We start from the raw sequence: 11,321 nt of genomic DNA, 5'->3' as shown, positions 1-11,321 counted from the left end.
GTAACCATCAAGGTGGACTTGGAGGAATCACCCTCGTTGGTCTACACTTGAGGGGTTGCACGACAGAGTCGTTATCGGGAGTGGTGAAGGAGGAATCACCCTCGATTACCACGACCGAATAGTTACACTACAGGGTTAACATCAGAAGTGCTGACGAGGTATCACCCTTGGTACTTGATGATAACTCTGCAAGGTCGTACACCAAGGGGGGGTGATGTGCGGTGTCGGGGCCTGGACGTTGATCACGTTGATCGAGTCATCGAACATAAAGCAGGGGCAACTGGGACAGGGTGGGGGTCACTGATGGATCTCTAACCAGCCTATACTAAACAGTTTAGAGTAAGCAGGTAAGGTATGAAAGTAGGTAGCAAAAGCAGGCTATGCATCAGAATAGGAGCAAACAATAACAGTAGCAAAATCTAATGCAAGTATAAGAGAATAGAATGGGCGATATCGGAATGATCAAAGGGGGGGGGCTTGCCTGGAAGCTCTGCTGAAAGGGAAGAAGGGTCGTCGTCGACGTAGTCGATCAGAGGGGCATCATCGGTCTCGGGGTCTACCGGAGAAGAGGGGGAAGAAACAGTAAATATAGTGCAAACAAATGCATCACTAAGCAAGACATGACGATATGTAGAACTAGAGGGTACTAACGCAGTACTACACGTTACAAACGGAGAGGGAAAACGTCCGAAGGGGTTTTCCCAGTGTTTGGGTTTTTCCGGACAGGCGTGAGAGAGGGGACAATTTCATGTTCAGCATGCTAGGGGCATGTGACAGATGAACGGACCGCGTATTCGGATTCGTTGGATTTTTCTGAGCAACTTTCATATAGAAAACATTTTCATCTGAGCTACGGATTATTTTCTACGAAATTCTAAAGTTTTCGCAATATTAAGAAATTATTATTAATTCGAAAATAAGGAGTAAATGCTAGGTGCACCCAGATCTGTGTACACAAGTGTACCAGAGGGTGACATGTGGGTCTAGGGGGTCCTAGTTGACCAATTAACGTTTGACTGGTCAACAGTGGTGGGGGCACCGTGCCATACACACAGTAGTTAACTAGCATTTTAAGTAAATTTAATTAGTTATTTAAACATGACTAATTAATTTAATTATATTAATTATTTAATTTCTTGACTTTTTTTAAAACAAAACAGGGAGTGGGCCTCAGCTGCCAGTGGCCCAGGAGGCCACTGGAGCAGGCGCTTAACGGGCAAGGGTGGGGGTGCCTGCCAAGGCGAACCCAGGCGACGACCATGGCAGGGTGCTGGCCTCGGGCACCGACCGAGGCGGCTAGAAGGCGCTGAGTGCGGGCCAGGAGAGCGGGGAGGGGGCACGGCCGGCCAAAGCTGTGAGAAGGCGTTGGCGCAAGGAGCAGGACGGGGTGGCACGGCAGGCCGAAACGACGAGCGGGGCAGCGAGCAGCGCGTGACTGGGAGAACAGGGCAGCGTGCAGCAGGCAGCATCGGCGGCCGAGTGTGCGCCGCGGGCAGCAGCACACGAGCAGCAGCCTCGTCAGCGGTCGGGGGTGTGCGTCGGCGGGCGTGGGCGAGCGAGGTGAGGATGGCGGGCGAGAACGGCCACTACTAGAAAAAACACTACATTAGCATGGGTTTTTTGCATACCAGTAGGTCATCATCGCCTATATGTATACATACATACATATACAATATACACCACGCCTATAGGTCATCGTCGCCGGCGCCTCCACAAGCCCGTGTTTGATGGTGTTGATGTCGTCATCATCGCCGCCGCAGCACCGCGAGGATGCTGTCGTCGTCGTGGCCGCCGCAGCCCCATGTCGATGTCGATCTCGTCGTCGCCATCGTCGCCGCTGCAGCCCCATGTTGATATCATCGTCGTCGCCGCCGCAGCTTCGTGTCCATGTGTTCCCTACTAGGAACTCACAAATCCTGGAATTAAACAATGAACCAAGATAGTGCTAGGCATGACCACAAGTAAAAGGAGATAAGGAATTCCAAGGCAGTACGAAATCTTGTTATAGATTCTGAATACAAGCTTTTGAGGCAAATTGCAACAAGCAAAGGCTGTGCACCAAGTAGAAATAATTCCCAGGTCATTCGCAAGCAAGCAAGCAAGAAGGCATCAGCAACAGCAGATGTATTACCAACATTGTACCCTTTACCAGCCGCGCTAGTCAGCGTCGATCACCTCTGCGCCCACGTCGGAAAAGTGAAAACTTGTTAGTACGCAAATTGCATCAGTTCAACCAAATAATATATTACAATTCACGCTCATTAAGTTACAATTCCTTCTCATCTAGCAATTTAAAGGGGCTCATGCCAAAAATATATGCTTAATTCCTCACTGGCTATTCAAACTAAATGGTCCAGGAATGCACATGGTTACCATGGATAAAGTTGCAATTCCTAAAGTTGATCATCTCTTTGTTCTGCGAGGAAAATATATCATTTTTAGAAAGCGTACAACTACAATATCTTCTTATGATCTTAGCTAAGCGATACAGTTAAAAGATAAACATGCACAATCATTTTTTTAGAATATAAACAAGCACAATCAATATGTGAAAACACCAACTCTTTACATAAAACAAAGATGGAGCATTCGGATATTCAATCATTATGTGGCACTAACCCTCTTGAGAATGCTGACTCGATCCCTACAATCGATCCATAGCTCGCTCATTCTCATGTTCATCTATCTCATGTGAAGAATAAGCTGGTGCTCGTATTCCACCTTCTTCAATGCCATCAAAGAGAGCAGTTCTAGTGCTTCGGTAGCTATGAAAAGTGCAGAGAATAGTTATATAAGAATGCATATAGATTTGACAAGTGCAAAAACGTCTTATATCTATTCTGTTTTATTTCTATAAATGTACATAAAGAATTGATTACTTTGGTTCTATAGGTACCATCTTCCTTCTTCTGTTCACACAGAAGAAAAGCCTACTGGTCAGCCTAATCATGACCACCTTAAGATTTTTTATAAATGCACACAAGATCACTAAAAATATATTTAAATTATTCGCAACAGATAAAAGTAACCAGTTCTGATTCATCTGCTAGCCAACAAACTAAACGGTGCTTCAGATTTGTAATTATGTGACTATGTTGCGGACCCCTTGCTCATCATATGATTAAAATAGAACCTTAGCAGACCCTGGAGTCGGCTGCTTTAGATGTTCAGTTATATTCGGAAAAGCATGATGTGTCTTCAAATGAAATGGTTACTGAAAAAGGATCTCACCTTGTTCTAGCAGATCACATGTAGTGATCCATAAACATAGTAAATGTTCTCTGAAATCATTGGATCCGGCTTCGTGGTTCCATAGGATGGTGATGCGAACGCATGATTTTTTTGAGAATTAAGTAGCAAACCTGCAATGCACAAAAGACATCAAATGGTTAGCAAACCTGATGTTCGTCCTGAAGCTAGTTTTGTCATTTTTATGTACTAAAATCTTTTCATCAGTCATCACTCAAGGAAGCTTTTCATTATTTTACTCTCCAGTATGTGAATGCAGTGAAATTACTCCTCCCAACGAAGACAAATAGAGCTGCCTGATTTTTTTACAGCAGTAATTCTTTCGAACTGTTCTAAAATCTTCGCATCTCGCACATCAAGGAACTTCAACTAAATATAGTGTCCTTGCATGAGCTGTGTCGAACTAAATGTTATTATTTGCTAATGAGCTGAACTCTGTAATGAAGACAGAAGCCGATACAGATAGACAGCCATGTCTAATTGATTGGAGTAATAGTGCTCAACAAGTCTAATTGTATATTTCTGTTCTGACAAAGCATACCAGGCCCTTTCCACCTTTCCTCTGTTTTAAAACTCTTGGTATTTAAATCATTTTATCACAACTTCATAACCATTCAATCTTTCACCTTTGCATACCACCTATGAGAACTTCAGGTACGTGCTAACCCATATAGCAAGATTGCTTGGAGCTAACATAGAGGTTAATTAAAAATTAATCTTTAGTTATTCTCTTGTCATGTTTTCTTAGCCAACCATAAGGTAATTCTGTTCGAAAATCAAGTGCTTTATACATGGATTTAGTACTGTCGTAATCTTTTTTAGCTGAAAAAACTGTGCTGTAATTCTTATAGACTTGTACCTGATTAGGAAATAGCATGTGCTCCAAAGAATCAATTAGCAAGGAGAAACAAAGAAGATCATAGCAGCAACTTCCCTGATGAAAATAAGAAAGATTTAGGCCGCCGAGCATAAGCACAAACAGGTTGTGCACGGAGGAAGGAACGTAGTGGAACATAAGGAAAAAAGCCTGCTAGGCATAAACACAAACAGGTTGCGAGCAGTATTGCACGAAGGAAGGAAAGTAGTGGAACAGAAGGAAAAAAAGGGCGGGGAGAGAAGGAAGAAGGGGAGAGGAGAGGGCATGAATCGAGGGAAGAGGGGATCTCACCGCGCTGGAGTTGGACGCAGCCGAAACCCTAGCCGCAGGGAGGGGTCGCGCGCGAGCGCTTGCTGCCGCGAGGAGCGAATTTTGCTAGAGGGAAGGAAGAACCGTCGAGAGGAGAGCTCGTTGGTGTGATGCGCTCCGGCGAGGGCCGCCGGAAGTAGCCGGAATCGCCCGGCGTTGGTGGCGGCGGCGAGGGTTCGCGGGAGGCAGAGGAGAAAATAAGGTAACGATGGAGGCTGTTCGCTGGGCTGGGTTGGTTGTCTCAATGGGCTGGGCTAGTTGTAGCGCATTACGTGACCCGCGCTACCACTATGTTTCTAGTGCTAGCGCGGCCCAGCAAACCCTCGCTACTACTATCAATTGTCCGCGGGGCACGATTGAGGATATTTATTAATAGTGTGCTCAAAAGAAACCAACGCTACTGATAAACCATACCAGTAGCGTGCTTTGTACCCAGCGCTACTGGTAATTACCAGTAGCGTGGGGGCCCAAACAAACGCTACTGGTAAACTTCTATGTATAAGCATTTTCCTAGTAGTGGACGGGCGAGGCCAGCGAGCAAGGAGCGCGGGGCTTGGGCGGCCGGCGCAGGTGGCTGCAGTGAAGCGGGGCGGGGTGAGCGGCAACAAGGCGGGGCTGTGGAAGGGCACCGCGGCGAGGAGAAAAGGAGGCGGCCAGCGGCTCGTCTGACCAAGGCCACGGCGCGGGCAGGCGGGCACGGCGCGGCGGAGCAAGGTGAAGTGGTAGGAGTGGAAGCAGCTGCAACAGCGACAAGCGTAGCGAGCAGCAGCGGCGGCACGGGGCGCGACATCACTTGCACAGGAGTCCGCTAGCGCGCATGGGGAGAGAAACTTCGGTCACAGCAGTCGAGCAGGGGACGGCTAAACGGTAACAGGTCGAAGGGGAGAAGCGTGGGGATCGGAGGAGGAGCTCACTGCGATGCTCGTGGACGAGGTCGGGGAGCTAGCACGGGGGTAGCCGGATGCATCGAGCTCGTCGACGGGAGGCAGCAGCAGTAGCGGGGAACCGACTCGATGCCGAGTGTACGGTGTGGTGCTGCTTGATTCAAGGCACGTAGGCGAAGGAGTCGGCAACAAGGAAGCTCCTCGACATCCTCCCAGGCGCCGAGGAGGCCACGCGACGACAATGGAAACCATGGTGAGCAGCGTTCAGGCGATGACTATTTTGATGAGAGAGAGTGGAAGAAGGAAAAAGTGACGGCCAGGGTTTGTCTACGCGTTCGAGGATAGTCTTATCCACCACTGGTTGCCGACGAATTCTCAACGCGTGGAGGATCCACGCCATGGACGCGGCTCATGCATCTAGTGCGTCCCTGTGAGCAGGAGGTCAAGGATGAGGCAATAGTGGGTTGGGTCATCCACTGTTGACCTAGAGCCCGAAGGCACAGTAAACCTTTGCCTTTTTCTTTTACTTTTCTTTTATCTTTTAATTGAGCTGCTGACTTGGATTACTTAGAGCACCAAATGATTATTGTACAATGTGCCACTAGCCAGATTAAATACTTTGCAATATCCTGGGTTGGTACAAAAAGTTTGAGGCAGCTTGGGATCCACTTGAATTTTGCTCACATTTAAAAAGGGCTGAAAAAGTGCTCTCGGGCCATTGTTTTAAAACCAGGGGCATTTTGGGAAACCAAATGAGGTTGGTTTCATCATGACAATTAGGTAATGAATATCTGCAACCTAACGAACATTTTTATTTGGCGGTTTGAAGAAAAAAGTATTTGACTTGTTATATGAATTTTAAATTGACTTTGTTTTTATCAAGGGGCAATTTGGCTTAATAAAACATGATGACATAGCATCATTAGTATGAGTTTACTGTAGCATGATTCTAGGGGTGTTACAGAAGCTACGAAATTGCTTGATAATATTATGGCAAATTATTCACAATGGCATACCGAAAGAGCTCCTACTAGTAAAAAAAGTTAATTTGGCTGAAGAAATTTCTTCTTTGAGTGAAAAAGTTGATGCTCTTATGAAATTGGTTGCTAGCAAAATTGCTCCTATTGATTTCAATGATATGCCTTTGTCTACTTTGATTGAGCAAAATAGTGATGCCGTTGATGTGAATTTTATCTTGCGCAACAATTTCAATAACAATGCTTATAGAGGTAATTTTAATCCTAGGCCTTTTCCTAGTAATTCCTCTAATAATTATGGTAATTCCTATGGAAGTCCTTCTTATAATAATAATAGTAACACCTCTGATCTTGAGAACAATATTAAAAAAATTATCAACACACAAAAAGCTTTCAACACTACCATAGAAGAAAAGTTGTATAAGATTGATGATTTGTCTAGAAGTGTTGATAGAATTTCTCATGATGTAGAAAATCTCAAGATGAAAAGCTCTTTATGTTTCTCATGATTTGTGACTAAGGTTGAGGAATCAATTAAAGCTCTTTATGTTTCTATGGATGAAATTAAGAAAAGAACCGCTATGCTTAGAGCTAATAGAGAATTTTAGAAAAAGCATTTTCTAGTGATTACTTCCATAGAAGCGATGAAGATCTTAAAATGATTGGTGCTTCTTCTATTGATTCCTTGTGTAGTAAAGTTAAGATTGATGAAAAAGGGACTGGAGAAGAGTAAACTTTAGTTAGAAGGCGTCCCGATAATTCGGAGGGTGAAAATCTTGTTGAGAAAATTGATAAAAGTGGGTTTGAAGAGGTCAAAACTTTAACTAGTGATGTGTCCACTCTTTTGTATTACAAAGACTTTAATTATGATAGTTGCTCTTTGATTTATTGTATTTCTTTGTTGCAATCCATGATAAATTCACCCCATGCTTACGAACAAAATAAAGCTTTTACTAAACATATTGTTGATGCTATGATGAAAGCTTTAGAAGAAAAGTTGGAATTAGAAGTTTCAATTCCTAGAAATTTGCATGATGAATGGGAACCTACTATCAAAGTCAAGATTCAAAATTATGAGTGTTTACTTGGTGTGACTTGGGTGCTAGTGTTTGTACAATTCCAAAATCTCTATGTGATGTGCTTGGTCTTACCGATATTGAAGAATGCTCTTTAAATTTGCACTCGACAGATTCTACTATTAAAAAGCCTATGGGAAGAATTAATGATGTTATTATTCTTGCAAATAGGAATTATGTGCCCATAGATTTTATTGTTCTTGATATTGATTGCAATCCGTCCTGTCCAATTATTCTTGGTAGACCGTTTTTACGCACTATCGGTGTTGTGATTGATATGAAAGAAGGCAATATTAAGTTCCAGATTCCTTTGAGGAAGGGTATGGAACACTTCCCTAGAACAAGAATTAGGCCACCATATGAATCAATCATGAGGGCATCTTATGGATCTCGAACCAAAGGTGACAAAACTTAGATCCTTGCTTTATGCCTAGCTAGGGGCGTGAAACAATAGCGCTTGTTGGGAGGCAACCCATTGAATAAAATTTATTTTTGCTTCTTGCTTTCTATTCTTGAGTGTTAGCACAATTATGCTACTTTTATGATTGTGTTTTTTGTGTTTTAATTAGTGTTTGTGCCAAGTAAAGCCTTTAGGATCTTCTTGGGTGATAGTTGTTTGATCTTGCTGAACAAACAGAAACTTTTGCACTCACAAAAATAATTTTCATTTTTAACCAGAGAGCGATAAAATACCAATTATTTTTTTAGTAGATTAATATAAAAATTTCCCAGGTCTTCCTAATGTTTCTGAGTTTTTAGACTTACAGAAGTATTCGAAATATCCAGATTGCTACAGACTGTTCTGTTCTTAACAGATTTTGTTTTCTTTGCGTTGTGTGCTTGTTTTGACGATTCTATGGTTTTCTTTGATGAGTTTTTGCCATATAAAAGTTGGAATACAGTAGATATAATGCAAGAACAAAATATGAATTGGTTTGCTACAACACTTATAGTAGTGATTTGTTTTCTTATACTAACGGACCTCACGAAGGTTTTGCTGAGTTTTGTGTGATTGAAGTTTTCAAGTTTTGGGTTATCTTACGATGGATGAAGGAATAAGGAGTAAGAAGAGCATAAGCTTGGGGATGCCCCAGCATCCCAAGCTATTATCCAAAAGAGAGAAAGCAACTAAGCTTGGGGATGCCCCGAGTGACATCCCCTCTTTCTTCTAACGACCATCGGTATTTTACTCGAAGCTATATTTTTATTCGTCGCATACTATGTGTTTTGCTTGGATCGTCTTGTACGATATGAGTCTTTGCTTGCTTTATTTTGTGTTTTTAGTCTTGATCCCTTGCTGGACACACCTATTTGAGAGAGCCAAAATTATGCCATGACTTGTTAAAATTGCTCTCTATGCTTCACTTAAATTTTTATGAGCTATGGACTTGCTCTAGTGCTTCACTTATATCTTTTTGAGCACAGTGTGCTTTAGTATTCACTTAGATTTATTTGAGATTTAGTAAAATTTTCAAGAAATTATCTCTTGCTTCACTTAAATTAATTTGAGAGAAAGAAGTATTATGCTCATGATCTTCACTTATAATTGTTTGAGCTTATCAAAAGCAACACATTAAAATTAGTCCCAAAGTGATAGATATCCAAGAAGGATATAATAAAAACTTTCATGAAGATCATTGGACAAAATAAACTTGTTTATTAGTAACAGTTTTGAGATATGATGATGTGATATGTGAGTCATGTTGATGAGTAATTATGATTTAGTAAGAATATTGGTGTTATGGTTTGTGATTCCCTATGCAAGCACGAAAGTCAATAGTCATGCAATGAAATTATATCCTACTTGTGGTGCATTATTCGGTGTTAATCATGCTTAATGCTCGCTTATGAGATTATTCGTTTCTTGGTTGGTTGCTTCCCAATCTTTTGCTAGCCTTCATTTTTGCACTAAGTATGATCACTACTTGTGCATCCAAAATCCTTTAAACTAGTTTTGCCACACAAGTCCACTATATCTACCTATATGCGGTATTCTTTTGCTGTTCTAAGCAAATTTGTATGTGCCATTTCTAATATTCAAAATAAATTTCTCTTTTGTGTGCTTGTACCGCTCGCGAGGTGGTGAGGGGTGGCTAATATTTTTCCATGCTAGATGTGTTATTCTCACGATGAGTGTTCATTCACATGTCATTGCACGAGAGTAAGGCAAAGGTATTAGGGATGCCTAGTCCCAAAATGAAAAATGAATTTACTTTATGTTGTCAAATAATAAATTCCTTGGAAAGTGTTGGTACGGAAGGCACATGTGGGTACGGTTAGCCATGGAAAGTGAAAGTATGGTGGAAAAAGGAATAAACTTTAATTTCTGTTTGGGAACCGCCTATGATATATCTAGCATGGAAAGTGTTGGGAACTCTAAGTCGTTTTAGTTGGTGGGAAAAATATGCCTCTCAAAATGTCTTTTTATCTCTCAATTTTTGCTCTAAGCTCTGGCACCTCTACAAGTCCCTACTTCCCTCTACGAAGGACCTTTCTTTTACTTTATGCAATTTTTTGAATTTGAGTCTCCATCTTCTCTTATAAAAGCACCAACTAGGAGGCACTATGATCGTACTTGAGTATTGGGTGTAGTTAATATGCGAGTGTGTTTCATGAATGGATCAATGATTGAGCATGATGGGCTAGGGCTAGCTTATTTTAGCGTTGATATTTTGAAAGACATGGTTGCTTGTTGATATGCTTGAGTATTTAAGTTAGCATGTCACAATTAGACTATTGCTTTGAACAATATAAAAGTCCAAATGTCCATGCTATAAAGAAAAGAATATGGTACGACATGTTAGGCAGCATTCCACATAAAAATTCTGTTTTTATCATTTACCTACTCGAGGACGAGCAAGAATTAAGCTTGGGGATGATGATACGTCTCCAACGTATCTATAATTTTTTATTGTTCCATGTTGTTATATTATAAATCTTGGATGTTTTATAATCATTTATAGTCATTTTATATCATTTTTGGTACTAACCTATTGACATAGTGCCAAGTGTCAGTTGCTGTTTTTTGCATGTTTTTTACATCATAGATAATCAATACCAAACGGAGTCCAAACGCAACGAAACTTTTTGTGGGTTTTTTTGGACCAGAAGACAACCAATGGGCCTAAGAAGCACCTGGGGGCTGCTCCGTGGGGAGCACAACCCACCAGGGCGCGCCTGGAGGCCCAGGCGTGCCCTGATGGGTTGTGCCCACCTCGGGTGCCCCCCCGGACCGCCTCTTTACTCTATAAATACCCCAATATTCCAGAAACCCTAGGGGGGTCGACAAAAATCAATTCCATCCGCTGCAGAGTCCAGAACCACCAGATCCAATCTAGACACAATCACGGAGGGGTTCACCACTTCCATTGGTGCCTCTCCGATGATGTGTGAGTAGTTCTTTGTAGACCTTCGGGTCCGTAGTTAGTAGCTAGATGGCTTCCTCTCTCTCGTTTGATTCTCAATACAATGGTCTCTTGAAGATCCATATGATTTAACTCTTTTGCGGTGTGTTTGTTGGGATCCGATGAACTATGAGTTTATGATCAGATCTATCTCTTTTTATCCATGAAACTTTTTTGAGTTTCTTTGATCTTTTATATGCACAATTGCTTATAGCCTCATATTTCTTATCCGATATTTGGGTTTTTTTGGCCAACTTGATCTATTTATCTTGCAATGGGAAGAGGTGCTTTGTAGTGGGTTCGATCTTACAGTGCTTGATCCAAGTGACAGAAGGGGAACCGACACGTATGTATCGTTGTTACTAAGGATAAAATGATGGGGTCTATTTCTACATAAATAGATCTTGTCTACATCATGTCATCGTTCTTATTGCATTACTCTGTTTCTCCATGAACTTAATACACTAGATGCATGCTAGATAGCGGTCGATGCGTGGAGTAATAGTAGTAGATGCAGGCAGGAGTCGGTCTACTAATCTTGGATG

The 11,321-nt window shown here is 42.1% G+C and overlaps 1 long non-coding RNA gene across 3 annotated transcripts; it reads right to left on the bottom strand.

The window, feature by feature from the left end:
- Positions 1-1,612: 1,612 nt before the first annotated feature.
- Positions 1,613-4,687, bottom strand: LOC123061083 (uncharacterized). 3 transcript variants are annotated; one of them, XR_006428474.1, is made up of 6 exons: positions 4,418-4,687; positions 4,109-4,183; positions 3,232-3,362; positions 2,620-2,765; positions 2,374-2,416; positions 1,613-2,177 (listed from the first exon to the last, which is right to left on the bottom strand). It is a non-coding gene; the product is annotated as an uncharacterized lncRNA (long non-coding RNA). The 3 variants fall into 3 exon arrangements; XR_006428475.1 differs by lacking the exon at positions 2,374-2,416 and having other exon boundaries at positions 1,613-1,916; positions 2,132-2,177; XR_006428473.1 differs by lacking the exon at positions 2,374-2,416.
- Between the last annotated feature and the right edge of the window lie 6,634 nt (positions 4,688-11,321).

Source organism: Triticum aestivum, chromosome 3A (assembly GCF_018294505.1).
Source record: "Triticum aestivum cultivar Chinese Spring chromosome 3A, IWGSC CS RefSeq v2.1, whole genome shotgun sequence".
In the NCBI taxonomy this organism is placed as follows: Eukaryota; Viridiplantae; Streptophyta; class Magnoliopsida; order Poales; family Poaceae; genus Triticum; species Triticum aestivum.
This window is presented reverse-complemented; position numbering and strand designations above follow the sequence as displayed.